Here is a 19,844-nt window from a genome sequence, read left to right as displayed (position 1 = left end):
CGTACCAGGCTCCTCTGTCCACGGGATTTTCCAGGCAACAGTGCTGGAGTGGATTGCCATTTCCCTCTCCAGGGGATCTTCCCAACCCAGGGCTTGAACCCAGGTCTCCTGCATTGTAGACAGACGCTTTACCGTCTGAGCCACCAGGGCACTCAACAAATATTTAGAGAATGACGGGGTCCAGAACTCTTGGCCTTTTAATTCATTCTGTCCCCGGGAGTCCTAAGCCAAGTCTTTACAAGGCAGCCTGAGCTGCGAAACTTGATCACTTGTTCCACACCCTCAGGAGAATTCCTCCTGCGGTTGCTCCTGACAATTTCAAAGTCTGGTCTCTTTGATTTTCTAGCAACCAATCATCTCTTCAGTTTTCACCTTCTGATCCTCAGGTGAGCTGTCCCTAGCTTAGCGCTTGCCTACCCTTTCCCACCACACTGGCCACTCTCTGCCTTGAATTTCCAAGCACAGCCTCAGGTCCCCTGCATTCCAGTAGCTGCTCTGATGGGCAGAAGGGGACATGAAGCCTGACCATGTGAGTGGGACCGACCAGCAGCAGAAGAGATCTTTCCTGGGTGAGAATTAGGTGGCAGGACTGATGTGGATCCTTGTTTTGTTTTCCTAGTCTTCAACCACCAAAGGAGGGGCGTGGTACTTGGATCCAGAATGAATTACACACGGTTCATCACAGTCAAGAGTGCGACCAGAAAACCTTATTCCATCAGAGTCATGTGTGAGTCCAAGCTGCGCCCCTCTCCCCCAGAGTGGAAGTGGAGGGGGGGCACCCACACCGCAGCTCCAGGCTGGGTGAACCTGGCTCTGTGCAGACTTGACACAGAAGTCAGGCTGAAATAGGCAGGAGGGCATTAAATCAGCAGCAGAGAGAGACCAGGCTGCGGTGGGCACGTCCTGGTTAGGGTCCAGGAGGCTCTTCTGGGCACAGGAGGTGGGGTTCAGCACAGCCTGCAGACATGTGCAGAGCAGGGAAGGTGGGTACCCAGGACAGGAAAGAAGCACAGGGAGCCTGGCGAGCCAGGAGGGGCCGAGTGGAGGAGGGTTTTCTGTTACTGTGGCCCCTGGCTTGCCGCCTGATCAGTCGGCCTTCTTAGCTGCACCTGTTGACTCCTTACTTCCTCCACCAGCGAGGTCAGCCCAGAAAAATTCATCTTCTATGTTTCTTTCAGACTAGCAATGGCAACCCACTCCAGTACTCTTGCCTGGAGAATCCCATGGATGAAGGAGCCTTGTAGGCTGCAGTCCATGGGGTCGCTAAGAGTTGGGCATGACTGAGCAACTTCACTTTCACTTTTCACTTTAATGCATTGGAGAAGGAAATGGCAACCCACTCCAGTGTTCTTGCCTGGAGAATCCCAGGTCGGCGGAGCCTGGTGGGCCGCCGTCTATGGGGTCGCACAGGGTCAGACACGACTGAAGCGACTTAGCAGCAGCAGCAGCAGCAGCAGCAGCATTCTATCACTAGACATTATTACACTGTAAAGTTGCTTTGCCTTTCACACAACATACTGACCATCTCTGTTTATGAAAGTCTTCACTGAAAGTGTTTCTTCTTCTCTTCCATGTTGTTTAAGATGAGAAATTGGACAAGGCCCTGAAATCTGTCATCTCCTTGGCGACTGGATTAACAAACCCTAACATGTTCCCTTTCAAGACTGAGGTTATCACCATAGAAAACGGGAAAGCTATCCAGTTTGACGAACAGTTGATGAAGAAAGCACTGCAGCATTCTCAGAGTGCTGGGTCCTCATCAGTAGATAATTCAGCTTACTCGATTCATTTTCATAAGCAATGTTCTACAGCCAGCTGACAGTGTTACTTGTGTCTTTTTAATTGGATAGTCAGCAGGTAAGAAGGTCTGAGCAAGCAGCAAGGAAACTGACAGCTTAACAGCCCTACGGATTGCTTCTAAACCATACATAACTAGGAGAAGGAGAGGAGGCTTTTGAAGGAGATTATCATTTGAGCTGAGACTGGGGGCGGGGGTGAGGGGGGCACGTGGGAAATGAAACGGGGTAAAAAAGGAAGATAAGCCAACTGAAGAAGCAGGCTAGGAGAAAGGAGGAAAAGGATGATCCAGGAAGCAGCCATTTTATTTCCCGGGGGAATTTTTCACTAATTATATTCCCATTCTAAACAGGCAGCTGTGCAAATATGTTGCCTGAAGTTCAGATGTGTTTAGTTTCATAAAGGCAAATGGAACAAACATTCAAAGGATTTACTTAGCGGGTCTTCTTCCAGCAATGAAGGGTAACCTACAGACTATCAGTTATATCTTATTAAAGCCTGTTTCCTCTGTGATTAAAGAACAATGCATGTTGGGTGAATAAGAATTGTATTGTATACAATGTACACCTAGGTTTTTCTTTTCATGATGCGAAGAACTTAACCTGGGCTTCTAAGTATCCTAAGAAAATCTCCCTAAGGAAAACAAAACAAAAAGAAAAGAAAAATAAATTATACAGGGAGTGCTTAATATAAAAGAAAAAGTACAGGCTTTGGAATAAGAAACCTGTGGATTCAAATCTCAGCTGTTTTATACCAATCAATTAACTTTATGTGGATTTCTTAATCTCTAAGTCTGTTACCTTGTCTTTAAAGACATTAATATTTCCAAAAAGCATTTGAAGATTTTTAACTCAAATGTATAAAGTGCCTGGTATGAAGTCACCATTTAGTTGCTGTCTACAACTATTCTGATTTTCACTACTGTCGATTTTTAAATGCATTTATGCTTTAGAATCCCAGAGCTGTTATCCTGGCTAAAACAGTTACAAGTAAAATTGCATAATCCGCCCACCATCCTTTATGCACCCAGCCAAGGACAGATGGACATGTGTGTCCATCTGTGGCAGCCAGGAAGGTCTCTGTAAGGTGAGACTGGAGGGGAAGGGCACCCACGGCAAGAATCTAACATGTGCACCCATACAGCCATCTCTCCCTTAACCACAGAGCAGCATGTCTTGTGGGATACCAAGTCTTCACTGGAACCATAAGTAGAACTTGAAGACATTCACCAACCTGACTTCTCTTAAACAGAGAGCCCAGAGCTCTGAGTCCCTGGGACAAGATCCCCTGCAGCTTAGCGAGCACGGGTCAGTCTCCTGTGGCTCAGAGGTTCAGGCCTCGTTGAGTTAGGCCGTGGTTACGTCCTATGACTTTTTAACTCCTCGAGGGTGTGTCCTGACCCTCCTGAGCTGAGGCCTCATCCCTTGGTGCGTCTGCTGCTGTCATCGTCTGTACCAGCTGCCTCTTGTCTCCCTCGTGGCTGTGCTTCTCCAGATCTAAGGGTACGTCTGGTCTGTGGCTGACCTCTCCTCTGGGTTAGCGTCTTCTCTCTCTGTCTCTCTCTCTCTGTCTGTCTCTCTCTCTGTCTGTCTCTCTCCCTGCCCCTCCCCTGGATTCCAGGAAGTCCCCTGAGGTAACCACCACTGGGGGTTCCCCTGATAAAGAGACTGCGTATACAGTTCTCAGTTTCATTTATCATTTATTTTTCTTTCTCTTGAATAATTAGTCTGGGATAAGGAGGTTCTATATTCAGTCTTCACATCGATATTAAAGTATGACTCTTGTTTCTATCAAATCAGAGTAGTTTTCTTGCTCTTCTTTTTCATGTAAATGTGAAACCTACAATCTAGTTACTTTTAATAAATTTCATTAAAATTATTATTACATAATAACATATTAAAGTAATAACACTTCATCATTTTCCTCCCTCTTTTTGTACTAAACTAGGAAAAAGACAAGGATTAGGTGCTGTTTGAGTTTTTCCCTTTTTTTTTTTTTTGAGGAGAAATATTTGTGATGCCCGAGACCAGTAGGTAAAAAGTTCTTTTCAGTGAAATACTTATGCTAGGAAATTACACCATGAGCCTTTTTTTCCCCCAGAAACATGCTCTGGAAAGTTCCTTCTTTGTCTATCTCAACATTACTCCTCTCAAAAAGGAAGAGAGCATAAAAGGCCAAAAACATTAGTAACTCACTGGCTTATAGCCATGCTATTGCCAAGACCTCCTGGAAATCTGGTTTAATATTTCTTGCTCTTTTCTCTCCAGGATAAATATAATTTTAGGTGCATAAATCTCAAATAATAAACAACACTCACTCCTCGTTTAAGATATTGGTCTTTGTCATGTCCCCTTGCCAACAAAGGAAATGTTGGTCATGAGGTTTTCATCTGATCCATGGACTATACATGGATTTGCTTGGTCCTAGGAGGGCCTGTAAAATGTAAATCAACTAACTTGTCAGAGGAGGACTGTGTTTGTCATAAAATGCCTAAAGCTCATAAGGAATAGTAAATGGAATATCCTAGGCCAAATTGGGAGAGAAAAGTCAGATCTTCTGTCTCAATGGATACTGGCCATGATGTTTCTCAAGAGCTCTAGGCTGTTAAAATGACACAGAGGAGAGGCTTGACCTGGGGATGATGAAACATCACAGGGAAGGAAAGGATGGTTCTGTGCCTTGCGTAAGATTAGTTGGAATGTTCCCCTCTGATTCAGGCAGGGAAAATCTCTGTCTGGCTCTGCTGATGTCCTGAGGCATCACAGGGCCCTCAAGCTCTGCTCTGATTTGCAGGCCTGGTCTCCCTTGACCTCCATGTCTCCTGAGCCCTTGCTGAAACCGTCCTTTCTGGAAACTCCCCCATCCTTGCCCTGCCCACCCTGCAGTGTCCATGGTCCTCTTCCCCTTCCTGCACACACCTCCCCTGGGCATCACGCCAGGTGCCCCTGCCCACGCCTCCATCGCCAGGCGCCCTCCACATCCACATGTCCACCGCCCCCACTGGCCTCACCCCAGACTGTTTCAGTGGCACCTCACACCAAAACACACTCAGCTGCTTCTCCCTCAGAAACAGACAACATTGGGGTGTTTTCCGGTGAGTGACACGCCTCCCATCACCTCCTTACTGTGCAGCCAGAAGTCCAGAGGCCCCTCCTTACCGCTCCTTCTCCACTTCCCCTCAGCCCACACTCACCTCCCTGCTTCTGGTTTCCTCAATGCCCCTCAGCTCTCTTCAGCTCCACCACCACCACCCCATCCAGACCACCCTTGCCTTTCCCTGGGACTGCAGCAAAAACCTCCCAAATGAGCCTAAAATCTTCCCAGACTCCACCTGTATTCTCACTCCTCTCTGAGACTTTGATTTTGCGGCCAGAACGACCTTCTCAAATGCCTGTCTGATCTCATGACTCCTGCGTCCCGCCCTCTACTTCAAACTCTCCCTGGCTCACTTGTCCAAAGGCCTCCAAGGGATGCTCTCTGCCCACTTCCTTCTGACCTCCCTCCACTCTCCTCTTCACACTCCACCTCAAGCCACAGGATTCCTTCAGTTTCTCAAATGTGTACCTATCGTCACCTCTTCCCCAACGCTTCACTTCCTCAAAGAAGCCTTCCCTGATACCCCAAGTCTGCTGAGTGCCCAGGTGCTCCTACAATGAGCGCCAGAACACTGGCATCCACACAGCAGTGCTTATCACGGATCTCACATGTATGTTTATCTGAGCAGTGTCTAGCTCAGTGCTCTGGCATGTTCATGAGGGTAAAACCATCCCATACAATCTTCACTTTCTCTCCATACATTACACAGGCCTGGCTTATAACAGAGACAAAATTTTTCAAAGAAGGCATAAAAGTGTTTAGGATCCAGATCAGTTCTGTTATTTTTCAGTGTAGAAGAGAGGTTGGCAAACTATGGCTTGAGAGCCAAAGAGAATCATCCCTTGTCTGATCCTGTAAGTAGAGCTTTACTGGAACTCACCTTACATGCTGTCTATGGCTGCGCTCTCACCACAGAGGCAGAGAGGAGTGGTGGCAACACAGACACCAGGGCCCATAGAACACGCCCCATCTGGCATTTATGGAAAACTTTCCAACTCCTAATCTGGAACCCTGAAAGTGAAAGTGAAAGTCGCTCAGTCATGTCCAGGCAAGAATACTAGAGTGGGTAGTCTTTCCCTTCTCAGGGGATCTTCCCAACCCAGGGATCAAACCCAGGTCTCCTGCACTGCAGGCAGATTCTTTACCAGCTGAGTAACAGGGAAGCCCAAGAATCCTGGAGCGGGTAGCCTATCCCTTCTCCAGGTGATCTTCCTGACTCAGGAATCAAATCAGGGTCTCCTGCATTGCAGCAGATTCTTTATCAACTGAGCTATCAGGGACACCCACTCTAGAACCCTGCTGCTGCTGCTGCTGCTGCTGCTGCTAAGTCGCTTCTATTGTGTCTGACTCTGTGCGACCCCACAGACGGCAGCCCACCAGGCTCCCCCGTCCCTGGGATTCTCCAGGCAAGAACACTGGAGTGGGTTGCCATTTCCTTCTCTAATGCATCAAAGTGAAAAGTGAAAGTGAAGTCGCTCAGCCGTGTCCAACTACTAGCAACCCCAAGGACTGCAGCCTACCAGGCTCCTCCGTCCATGGGATTTTCCAGGTAAGAGTACTGGAGTGGGGTGCCATTGCCTTCTCTTAGTGAGCTCAAAAAAAAAAGAGTTGGAGAGGGTGTTCTAAGACTTGAAACTATATTTTCCAAGCTAACCTGTGTTTCTTTTGTTAGGTGTTTGAAATGATCGGTAATTTGGAGATAATATCCTTGTAAACAAACCTGTTTATTCAGGAACAATTCATGCTGTGAGTACATATTCTTACAAAATGCAAGTCTCTTTCTTATAATAAAGAAAGAGAAACTACTGCACCTTTAAAATTATCTGCCCAGTGAAAAATAAAATATCATCTTTCTTTTGTAAAGAAGAGAAGTTTTAGTATAAGGAAAATATGCTAAACATACCCTCTGATTATACATTTCTTTTGACAAAATCTAAATGTAGATGTGCTAAAATTCAGTCAGGAAAATCATGTCCCATTTTCTTAGTATTTCACTTGAAATGCCTCTTAATTTACAAAGACATTTTTCATTACTGTCTATATTACCACATGTCTCAGACAAATCATGTGTCAATGTAATATAACTAAACCTATAAGTATGACCAGGACTTTCATATCTAGTGTTAATTATGGGACTCTAGACCCAGAATAAGGAGGTAGATCACCTGCTCTGCTAGGCCCTGGTCAGAATTCAGCACTGTCTGGGGCACAGTACTTTGGGTTGATATGAACACAGTCAGAGAAGCAACCCACAGTCACAAAGAAGTAGAAATGAGACCATACGTTGAATGCTTTTAGGAACTATGCTCTTTCCCGCAGAAAGAGGAGATCCACGGGGACGTGAGGATTGTCCTCAACCATATAAAACTTACAGAGAAGCTGGATTTGTCTGTGTGGGTCCTTAGGTGGACAGAACCGGAACCAAAGTATGGAAACTGCAGGGAAGCAATTTCAACTCAAGGTAACAACTTTCTAACCACCAGTCGTACCCACTCTCTGCAGAATAAGGCAGGCCCATCACTGCAGGCGCTCAGAAAAAGCAGCCAGACACAAAAGAACAAACATTGTATGATTTCCCCTCATTCAACATATATAAAACAAGCAAATTCATAGAGACCAGAAGTTGATTAGAGGTGACCAAGGACTGGGGAGGGGGAATGGGGATTTCTTGCTTAGTGGGCACAGGGTTTCTGTTTGGAGTAATGAAAAGATTCTGGAATTAATAGCGAGGAGAGTTGCACAAACTGAACACAGTTATTGCCCCTGAATCACACACTTTAGAATGGCATGTTTTTCAGTAATATATATTTTACCATAACCTTACACTTTAAAGTGTAAGTTTTAGTTGCTCAGTCATGTCTGCCTCTTTGTGACCCTATAGACTGTAGCTCCCCAGGCTCCTCTGTTTATGGGACTATCCAGGCAAGAATACTGGAGTTGGTTGCCATTTCCTCCTCCAGGGGACATTCTTGACCCAGGAATTGAACCTGTGTCTCCCACATTGTAGGCAGATTCTTTACTGGCTAAGCCACCAAGTGTGCTGTGCTTAGTCACTCAGTCATGTCCAACTCTTTGTGACCCCATGGACTGTAGCCTACCAGGCTCCTCTGTCAATGGAGATTCTCCAGGCAAGAATACTGGTGCAGGTTGCCATGCACTCTTCCAGGGGATCTTCCTAACCCAGGGACCAAACCGGGGTCTCCTGCATTGCAGGTGCATTCTTTACCATCTGAGTCACCAGGGAAGCCCTCAACGGAAGCCCTTTTAAAACGAAAGCAAAATAATTGCCTTTTCTTTGTGATTGGAAATTAATTATTAACTACTTTCCTAAACTCATATGGCATTAGATTAGACAATGCCTATATTAAAAGACACCTACTCCTTGGAAGAAAAGTTATGACCAACCTAGAGAGCATATTCAAGAGCAGAGACATTACTTTGCTGACTTAAGTCCATCTAGTCAAGGCTATGGTTTTTCCTGTGGTCATGTATGGATGTGAGAGTTGGACTGTGAAGAAGGCAGAGTGCAGAAGAATTGATGCGTTTGAACTGTGGTGTTGGAGAAGACTCTTGAGAGTCCCTTGGACTGCAAGGAGATCCAACCAGTCCATTCTGAAGGAGATCAACCCTGGGATTTCTTTGGAAGGAATGATGCTAAAGCTGAAACTCCAGTACTTTGGCCACCTCATGCGAAGAGTTGACTCATTGGAAAAGACTCTGATGCTGGGAGGGATTGGGGGCAAGACGAGACGGGGACAGCAGAGGATGAGATGGCTGGATGGCATCATGGATTCGGTGGACATGAGTCTGAGTGAACTCCAGGAGATGGTGATGAACAGGGAGGCCTGGCGTGCTGCGATTCATGGGGTCGCAAAGAGTTGGACACGACTGAGCGACTGAACTGAACTGATACACGTAAAACTTGCATTTATGTAAATAACTGGATGCATATACATTGTCACATGCCAAAACACAAATCCGTACCAGCTTCTAAGGGAATAGGCTGAAGTTCCATGTGCATTTATCTCATCACCGATTATCAAATTCTTATATTCATGTAGATGTGTTTGGAAAGTCTAAGATCTTTTAAATTTGTGCAAATATGGTCTAGACTATTCTCAGTGCATAAATATACATTTGACCTCTACTAACTATATTTGCACCCCACTCCAATACTCTTGCCTGGAAAATCCCATGGACGGAAGAGCTTGGTAGGCTGCAGTCCTTGGGGTCGCTGAGTCAGACATGACTGAGCTACTTCACTTTCATTTTTCACTTTCATGCATTGGAGAAGGAAATGGCAACCCACTCCAGTGTTCTTGCCTGGATAATCCCAGGGACAGCGGAGCCTGGTGGGCTGCTGTCTGTGGGGTCGCACAGAGTCAGACACGACTGAGGCGACTTAGCAGCAGCAGCAGCAACTATGTTTGCTTATCCCTTGAAAACTATTTTTCTGAGAAGCTAATCTCAATTATTATTTTTAATTTTATTGAAATATAGTTTATTAACAATGTCATTTTAGTCTTAAGTATGCAGGAAACTGACTAAGATATATATATATGTGCATATATATACACATATTTATATATACTACAATACATATCTGTTCTTTTCAGATTCTTTCCCATTATAGGTTATTATAAGACATTGAATATAGTTACCTATGCTATAAAGCAGGAAATTGCTGTTGATTTTATATATTGTAGTATGTATAAGTCAAACCCAAATTCCTACTATATCCCTCCCTACATTTCCCCTTTAATAATCATAAGTTGCTAAAATATGTCTATAAGTCTATTTGCTGTGTAAAATAGTTCAAAATAGTTAATTTGTATCATTTTTTAGATTTTTTTATATAAGTGATATCATATAATACTTGTCTTTCTTTGATTTACTTCAGTTAGTATGATAATCTCTAGTCCCGTCCATGTGACTACAAATGGCATCATTTCATTCTTTTTTATGGCCAAGTGACATAGACGTGATCAAACAGGAGACGGCAAGAGTGAACGTCAACATTCTAGGAATCAGCGAACTAAAATGGACTGAAATGGGTGAATTAAACTCAGATGACCATTATATCTACTACTGCGGGCAGGAATCCCTCAGAAGAAATGGAGTAGTCATCATGGTCAACAAAAGAGTCCGAAATGCAGTACTTGGATGCAATCTCAAAAATGACAGAATGATGTCTATTCTTTTCCAAGGCAAACCATTCAATATCACAGTAATCCAAGCCTATGCCCCAACCAGTCATGCTGAAGAAGCTGAAGTTGAATGGTTCTATGAAGACCTACAGGACCTTTTAGAACACACACCCAAAAAAGATTTCCTTTTCATTATAGGGGACTGGAATGCAAAAGTAGGAAGTCAAGAAACACCTGGAGTCACAGGCAAATTTGGCCTTGGAGTACAGAATGAAGCAGGGCAAAGGCTAATAGAGTTTTGCCAAGAGAACACACTGGTCATAACAAACACTCTCTTCCAACAACACAAGAAAGACTCTATACATGGATATCACCAGATGGTCGACATCGAAATCAGATTGATTCTATTCTTTGCAGCCAAAGATGGAGAAGCTCTATACCGTCAGCAAAGCAAGACCAGGATCTGACTGTAGCTCAGATCATGAACTCCTTATTGCCAAATTCAGATTTAAGTTGAAGAAAGTAGGGAAAACCACTACACCATTCAGGTATGACCTAAATCAAATCCCTTATGATTATACAGTGGAAGTGAGAAATAGATTCAAGGGCCTAGATCTGATAGAGTGCCTGATGAACTATGGAATGAGGTTCATGACATTGTACAGGAAACACGGATCAAGACCATGCCCATGGAAAAGAAATGCAAAAGAGCAAAATGGCTGTTTGGGGAGGGCTTACAAATAGCTGTGAAAAGAAGAGAGGCAAAAAGCAAAGGAGAAAAGGAAAGATAAAAGCATCTGAATGCAGAATTCCAGAGAATAGCAAGGAGAGATAAGAAAGCCTTCTTCAGCGATCAATGCAAAGAAATAGAGGAAAACAACAGAATAGTAAAGACTAGAGATCTCTTCAAGAAAATTAGAGACACCAAGGGAACATTTCATGCAAAGATGGGCTCAATAAAGGACAGAAATGGTCTGGACCTAACAGAAGCAGAAGATATTAAGAAGAGGTGGTAAGAATACACAGAAGAACTGTACAAAAAAAGAGCTTCATGACCCAGATAATCACAATGGTGTGATCACTCACCTAGAGCCAGGCATCCTGGAATGTGGAGTCAAGTGGGCCTTAGAAAGAATCACTACGAACAAAGCTAGTGGAGGTAATGGAATTTCAGTTGAGCTATTTCAAATCCTGAAAGATGATGCTGTGAAAGTGCTGCACTCAATATGCCAGCAAATTTGAAAAACTCAGCAGTGGCCACAGGACTGGGAAAAGGTCAGTTTTCATTCCAATCCCAAAGAAAGGCAATGCCAAAGAATGCTCAAACTACCACACAATTGCACTCATCTCACATGCTAGTAAAGTAATGCTCAAAATTCTCCAAGCCAGGCTTCAGCAATACATGAACCGTGAATTTTCAGATGTTCAAGCTGGTTTTAGAAAAGGCAGAGAGGTGGGAGGGGGGTTCAGGATGGGGATCACGTGTACACCTGTGCTGGATTCATGTTGATGTATAGCAAAACCAATACAATATTGTAAAGTAATTAGCCTCCAATTAAAATAAATAAATTTATATTTAAAAAAAAAGAAAAGAAAAGTCAGAGGCACCAGAGATCAAATTGCCCACATCCGCTGGATCATCAAAAAAGCAAGAGAGCTCCAGACAAACATCTATTTCTGCTTTATTGACTATGCCAAAGCCTTTGGCTGTGTGGATCACGATAAACTGTAGAAAATTCTGAAAGAGATGGGAATACCAGACCACCTGACCTACCTCTTGAGAAACCTATATGCAGGTCAGGAAGCAACAGTTAGAACTGGACATGGAACAACAGACTGGTTCCAAATAGGAAAAGGAGTCCGTCAAGGCTGTATATTGTCACCCTACTTATTTAACTTATATGCAGAGTACATCATGAGAAATGCTGGGCTGGAAGAAGCACAAGCTGGAATCAAGATTGCCAGGAGAAATATCAATAACCTCAGATATGCAGATAACACCACCCTTATGGCAGAAAGTGAAGAGGAGCTAAAAAGCCTCTTGATGAAAGTGAAAGAGGAGAGTGAAAAAGTTGGCTTAAAGCTCAACATTCAGAAAACAAAGATCATGGCATCTGGTCCCATCACTTCATGGCAAATAGATGGGGAAACAGTGGCAGACTTTATTTGGGGGGGCTCCAAAATCACTGCAGATGGTGATTGCAGCCATTAAATTAAAAGACGCTTACTCCTTGGAAGAAATGTTATGACCAACCTAGATAGCATATTCAAAAGCAGAGACATTACTTTGCCTACTAGGTCCATCTAGTCAAGGCTATGGTTTTTCCTGTGGTCATGTATGGATGTGAGAGTTGGACTGTGAAGAAAGCTGAAGGCTGAAGAATTGATGCTTTTGAACTGTGGTGTTGGAGAAGATTCTTGAGAGTCCCTTGGAATGCAAGGAGATCCAACTAGTCCATCCTAAAGGAGATCAGTCCTGGGTGTTCATTGGAAGGACTGATGCTGAAGCTGAAACTCCAATACCTTGGCCACCTCATGTGAAAGACTCATTGGAAAAGACCCTAATGCTTGGAGGGATTGGGTTCAGGAGGAGAATGGGATGACAGAGGATGAGATGGCTGGATGGCATCACCAACTCGATGGACATGAGTTTGAGTGAACTCCGGGAGTTGGTGATGGACAGGGAGGCCTGGCGTGCTGTGATTCATGGGGTTGCAAAGAGTCGGACACGACTGAGCAACTGAACTGACCTGAATATAGAAGTAGGCCTTCTTCAATGAACAATGCAAAGAAAAAGAGGAAAACAACAGAAGGGGAAAGATTAGAGACATCTTCAAGAAAATTGGAGATATCAATGGAATATCTAACCCAAAGAAGGGCACAATAAAGGACAGAACTAAAGACATTGTAGAAGCAGAAGAGATGGAAAGAATAAACAGAACTGTGCATAAAAGATCTTAATGACCCAGATAACTATGATGGTATGGTCACTCACCCAGAGCCAGACATTCTGGAATTTGAAATCAAGTGGGCCTTAGGAAAGCACTGCTATCAATAAAGCTAGTGGAAGTGATGAAATTTCAGCAAATTTACTAAAAATCCTAAAAGATGATGCTATTAAAGTTATGCACTCAATATGTCCGCAAATTTGGAAGACCTAGCCATGGCCACAGGACTGGAAAAGCTCAGTCTCCATCCCTGTTCCCAAGAAGGGCAGTATTAGACAAGGTTCAAGCCATCAGACAGCTGCACTCATCTCCCATGCTAGCAAGGTTAGGCTCAAAATCCAGAAAGCTAGGCTTCATCGTTATGTGAACCAAGAACTTTAAGATTTCAAACTGAGTTTAGAAAAGGCAGAGGAACCAGAGATCAAAATGCCAATACTGCCTGGATCATAGAGAAAGCAAAGGAGCTCCAGAAAAACATCTTTCCCTGTTTCATTGGCTATGCTAAAGCCTTTGACTGTGGATCATAACCAACTGTGGAAAACTCTTAAAGAGATGGGAATACCAGACCATCTTACCTGTCTCCTGAGAAATTTGTATGCTGGTCAAGAAGCAACAGAACCTTGTACGTAACAACTGACTGGTTCAGGATTGAGAAAGGATCGACCAGGCTGTTTATTGTCATCTTGTTTATTTAACTTATACGCAGAGCCCATCATGAGAAAGAGCACCCTGGATGAGTTACAGACTGGAATTGAGATTGCCAGGAGAAGTGTCAACAATCTCAGATATGTGGATGACACCACGCCAGTGGCAGAAAGTGAAGAGAAACTAAAAAACCTCTTGATGAGGGTGAAGGACAAGAGTGAAAAAGCTGGCTTAAAACTAAATATTAAATAAACCAAGATCATGGCATCCAGCCCTATCACTTCATGGCAAATAGAAGGGGAAAAAGTGGAAGCAGTGAGAGATTTCCTCTTCTTGGGCTCCAAAATCACTACGGATGGTGACTGAGGCCATGAAATTAAAGACGATTGCTTCTTGGCAGGAAAGCAATGAAAAACCTAGACAGTGTGTTTAGAAGCAAAGACATCACTTTGCCAACAGAAGTCCGTACAGTCAAGGCTATGGTCCTTCCAGTAGTCATGTACGGTTGAGAACGCTGAGTGCTGAAGAAGTGATACTTTCAAACTGTGGTGCTGGAGAGTCCCTTGGACTGCAAGATTGAACTAGTCAATCTTAAAGTAAATCAACCATGAATACTCATTGGAAGGACTGATACAGAAGCTGAAGCTGCAGTACTTTGGCCACCTGATGTGAACAGCCAACTCACTGGAAAAGACCCTGATGCTGGGAAAGATTGAAGGCAGAAGCAAAAAAAGGTAACAGAGGATAAGTTGGTTGGATGTTATCACTGATGCTATGAACGTGAACTTAGGCAAACTCCAAAAGATGGTGAGGGACAGAGAAGCCTGATGTGCTGCAGGCCATGGGGTCGCAAAGAGTCAGACACAACCTGGTGATTAAACACACAATATTCCACATGTATATGTACCACATTTTCTTTAGGCATTCATCTCTCAGTGGACATTAGGTTGCTTCCATGTCCTGACTATTGTAAATAGTGCTGAACATTGGTGTGGATATATATTTTTGAATTGTCCAGGAGTGGGATCACTGGGCCATATATGTAACTCTGTTTTTAGGCTGTTAGTGAACCTCCATGCAGTTCTCCATAGGATCTATATGATTCACATTTCCATCAACAGCGTAGGAAGGTTCCATTCTCTCCAAACCCTCTCCAGCATTTATTGTTTACAGACTTTTTGATCATACCCATTCTGACTGGTGTGAGATACGCCTCATTGTAGTTTTCATTTGCTTTCTCTATAATTAGCCATGTTGAGCGTCTTGTCAAGTGCACGTTGGCCAACTGTATGTCTTCTTTGGAGAAATATCTATTTAGGGCTTCTGTCCACTTTTTGACTGGTTTGTTTTTGTTTTTTTGATATAGAATTGTGTGAGTTGTTTGTATAATTTGGAAATTCATCCCTTGTCAGATGCATTGTTCTAAATATTTTCTCCCAATCCATAGGCTGTCTTTTCATTTTGTGGATGGTTTCCTTTCCTTCTTATTTACTAAGTCTCATGTTTTTTCTTTTGTTCATCCATAAACATAAAATATGAAAACACAAGTCTTTCACAAAACTCTGTCTATAAGTAAGGCCACTACTTTTGACTTCAGCCTCTGTAGTCGGTACAGTATTGAAATACTTGCACACCCCTTGCAGAGCCACAGCCCGGATGCTCCTTGGTGCCCCAGCACCACCCTGGCCCCCCCGACCCCTCTCCTGAGACCACCCTGAACCCCATACAGCGCAGAGCTAATGCTGGCATGGCAGGGGTCTCCAGGACCCCATTCCACCCTGCTCTGTGTCTGTTGCTCCCATGCTACACCGCTTGTCCAATATTTTGAGTATCACCTCTGCTTATAACTTCTTATGCATTAGCATCACAGGTGCTTTCTAAGTTGATTTCCTCTCAAAATCATTCCCTAATAAACACCTATTTTATGAACCAGTTCTAATCATAATCGTGAAGATAACGCAGCGTGGGCCTAGAGCTGAGGGCAGGCTTGTGTTTAAGGGTGTAAATGGTAGCATTCTCCTTAGTGTAAGAACCCTTGGCACTGATATTTTATAGTCATGTCTCCATCTCAGACTTGGTTTTCTCTCTGTACTTGACAGCTGCAACCCCTGGGCTGCAACACGATTAATGTTTCCAGTGATGAGCACGGGATTATCCCAGACTCCCTCAGAGAAACACTTTCCAGATGGAAACCAGAAGATTCAAAGGACCCCGAGAAAAACAGCCCCAAATTTCTTTACACTGTCCCAAATGGCAACAACCCTGCTGGGAACTCATTAACAGCTGAGCGCAAAAGGGAAATCTATGAGGTATTTTCAAAGAAGGTGTTACGTACTTGTGTTCTTGATTCCTTCTGACTCTAGAAGAGTGCTCTCAAGTTCCTTCTCTTATTAGCCTCTTGCTCTCAATGAAGATGGTTTTTAATAAAACGAAGTCATCTATATCAGTGTTGCCACAAATTTAAACGCAAGAATTTACTACAGTCTTGTTGACTTTGATATGTTTCTTTCCCTTTAATTGATATTTCCACTGCAAGAGATGCTTTTCTTGGTGGGCTGTTACAGTCACCTCTTACACCCGTCTCTTCCATCTTCTCTTCATCCCCCGCCTGCAGCCCATACAGTGGCTCCCACCACCCACGTTACTCAAACCCACCATCTCCTCGCCCACGCTCCCTCCCTGACCTGTGAGCCCCTTGGAGTCGCCCACCCCGACCCCCACACCAGCCCGTGACATCCTTCCTGCTCTAGCGTGGACCTGCAGTGCCTTCTCCAGCCACTTCACCCCACACTGCAAACAGTATCAAAAGTCCTTCACCTGCCACACACGATGATGGAACCTGGGCCTCTGTATAAGGCTAGGGTCTCTGATATCCTTCCTTCTGTCCCTTAAACATCTTGCCTTCTAGAAACTTCTGTCCCTAAAACATGCCAAGCATTTTCTGACTCCAGGGCCATGGCTCCCTGCTCTCAGTCTAAACATCTTCTCCCCCAGCATCTGCGCAACTGATGCTTCCGGTCAGCCTGAGCTCTCCTGCAGCTTCCCTGTCTCTCTCTCTCAAACATCAGCCTCCTCAACCATCTGCTGGGCCCTCAGAACCTCCACCTAATCCTCCTCTGGTCACTATCTAGGAGCTCAGGTTCTGTCTTTACCACCAGAATGAAAGTTCTGTGAGGACAGACAGAGCCTTTAGGGCTGGTTCCCCCTCCTAGGACAGTGGGGACTCAGTAGTTGCTGGGATGGTTGAATGAGTGAGTACAAAGAACTCTGATTCCAAGTGATTTTCATCTTAGATAACTCTTAAGAAATAAACATGCTCCTTTAACCTTTTTGTAGCTCGCAAGAAAATATGACTTCCTCATCACAGATGATCCTTACTATTTTATGCAGTTCAACAAGGTAAGCGATGGTGTCAACTCCACACACAATCAGTAGATAAGTGGTTGTAAGTTATTGCACTGTTTTGATTTTAACCTGGGTCCTGAGTGTTTTCATCTCTGGAGCCTTACTCTTTTTCTAGAAATTCCCTACTTTTAGAATAGTGGCTGGCTCTCTGTGTCAGGCACATGAAGGAACACGTGAGTCAAGGTGAGTGTCGTCTTGACTCCACATCCTGACCGTAGTTCCACAGACATGGTACCAGGGATGTGGAGTGGCTGCCTCCTGGGGTGTCAGCCTCAGTCTCTCAGGGGAGGCTGATGGGCTGCAGGACTTGGGAGCCGTGGTCAGAGAGAAGGCGGAGGGCTGTGCTCAGTCAGTGATGTCCTGTGAGCAGAGGAGGGTGTTCCTAGCATCATGCTCCCTGCCTGCCATCCCTGTCGCGTAGGGACGGGAAGGCACCTGCACAATAAAGGACTTCCAGATCCTTCCCCAGGGTCCACGTGCACCCCTGTCCCCGAGCATTGTTCCCTAGGAGACAACACTAATGGCACAGACGCCAACGCCCGGTTCCTCAAAATCTAACACTAGAAATGCTCTCAGGGCTGCAGAGAACAGACACACGGATTCAGTCCCCACTACAAACCTACTGCAAAGAAACACAACTCCTGGCTTTTTATCTATTTGCCTGACTGTCATGTCTGCCCGCCACCCACCCTAAACACAACCATGGCCCCCTTCCCTGTGGGCACTTACTTTGAAATAAACGTGGAAGGTTCAGCATTGCACGCTGACTACATGGCTCATCTTCATTTATACTTTTTCAGGGCTTCTAGTTTTTCTAAGGGTCAGCATCCCCTTTCTAAACAGCCCTGCATGCTGATGACCCTCTTCGTTGTGGTCTTTTCCAAACTAGTTTTCCTGGAATCCTTCCTAGAAAACTGTTCATCCTGGACCTCAAGCCTTGGGACAAGGAGGTCCTATGTGAAGTTTCCCCACTCTGCACAAAGTAGGGATACAGACTCTAACAGATATAAATATTATATTTACCTTCCATTTCAAGCCCTGGACACCAACATTTCTCTCCATGGACGTGGATGGGCGTGTCATCCAAGCTGACTCTTTTTCCAAAGTCCTGTCCTCGGGGTAAGGCCCTGGCTCTGCCTTCAGGCTGCAGATAAAGGTGACAGGGGCTGCCGCTCAGCATCTTTAGTGCAGACAGTGCTTCTCACTCAAGATGCTTGCATACACTCACCTTCACACATCTGTTTGATTATTATTATTATTACTATCAGACTTTCTCCCAATCCATCCCCACTGGTCAAATTAAGTTATAGGTGTAGGGGGACTGGTCAGGTTTTTGGTTGCATGTATGAAAAAACACATTTAGAAATATATGGTCAGATATGCATTCTATTTTAAGTGTACAATTAAATTTAAATGTGTATTTTAAGTAAGAAGTAGTGTCACTAGAAGGTGTTAACTGTCTAGATTCCCTTGTCCCCAGGTTACAGCCTCCTTCCACATGAAATCAGCAATATGATGTTAACTGATGTAGCAGGATTGGGAATATGCCTCTTCTATCTTTGTGCAGGTTGAGAGTAGGGTTTATAACTGGTCCAAAGCCCTTGATCGAGAGAATTGTTTTACACACACAAGTTTCAGCAATGCACACCAGCACTTTTACTCAGGTAAGGACAATTTAGGAAACAGGAATGTTTAAAGTCAGATCATAAAATGGATGCGGGCAAATAAGACAAGGTGCAGGTGTCAGGGAGCGAAGTCACTGATGCTTCTCTATTTCCCTATGGGCTGAATTAGGAGATCAGATACCACAGATGTTTGCTCCAAAAGGCAAAAGAGATTTAAATATCCCTGAGCTGTTTCAAGCTGTAGACCAAGCTCCTAGAGTCAGAGATCGTATTCATGTTGTATCCTGGCATCTAGCCCAGGAACCCCATAAAAACTCATCAGGTCGGAAGAGGTTTGATGAAGTAACACACCATTATTTCGAGAGGCCATGCAGAGCGGCAATTTTTGAATGGATCTGGGCCTGGACATTCTGACTTGAGTCCAGGCTTTGTGACCAGCAGTGATCACAGGAAATTTAACTTCACCTAATGCCTCAGTCTCAATATGAGTAGAGAGAAATAACAGCCTGTCTAATAAGGGTATTGCAAAGACCAACTTTGCTGAAATATATGGTACAGCACTTCCTTGCATATACCAAGGATCATATAAATATTTGTTATTTTCAGTATTATTGTTGTCATTGTTATTAAGCAACATTGTTATAAGTCATTGGCCCTATAAAGCTTGGTGCAGCTTATTGCATCCTCTTAGTGTGGTTTGTACATAATCAAGAGTGATTTGCTGTTATATTTGACAAAAAGTACATTTTAGAGGATGAACCTTGTTACTGTCTCATGCCTTTTAGCTCCTGGTATCACAACTTCTACATCAGTGGGGAGAAGAGGGCTTTCTAGCTCACAGCGACAGGTACTGTATTTTAGGTTCCATAGTTTATATAGAAATGGACTTCACTTGATTAATTTTCTATTTTGAATTATTCCAAAATAATGGAAAAATCACAATGATACAAAGTTTACTACCTGACAGGTCAAACAAATGTGCTCTGTTCCTTCACTGAGTTTCAACATTTTCATCAAAATACAAAACAGGTTCTTATCGACTGGACTCCAGAGACTTTTGGTTTCTGCAATCAGTGTAGCAAACATATTTTTCATTGTTTTCTTCCTCTAGGGTTATTGATTTCTGCCGGGAGCAGAGGGATGCATTACTGGCAGCGGCAGACAAGTGGTTAAGTGGTGAG

General features: G+C 44.1%; 1 pseudogene; it reads left to right on the top strand.

Moving 5' to 3' along the window:
• Positions 661-19,844, top strand: part of LOC102169868 — a 35,554-nt pseudogene continuing 16,370 nt past the window's right edge.

Source organism: Capra hircus, chromosome 8 (assembly GCF_001704415.2).
Source record: "Capra hircus breed San Clemente chromosome 8, ASM170441v1, whole genome shotgun sequence".
Classification (NCBI taxonomy): Eukaryota; Metazoa; Chordata; class Mammalia; order Artiodactyla; family Bovidae; genus Capra; species Capra hircus.
Note: the sequence above shows the minus strand (reverse complement) of the source record. Positions and strands in the feature narration are given on the sequence as shown.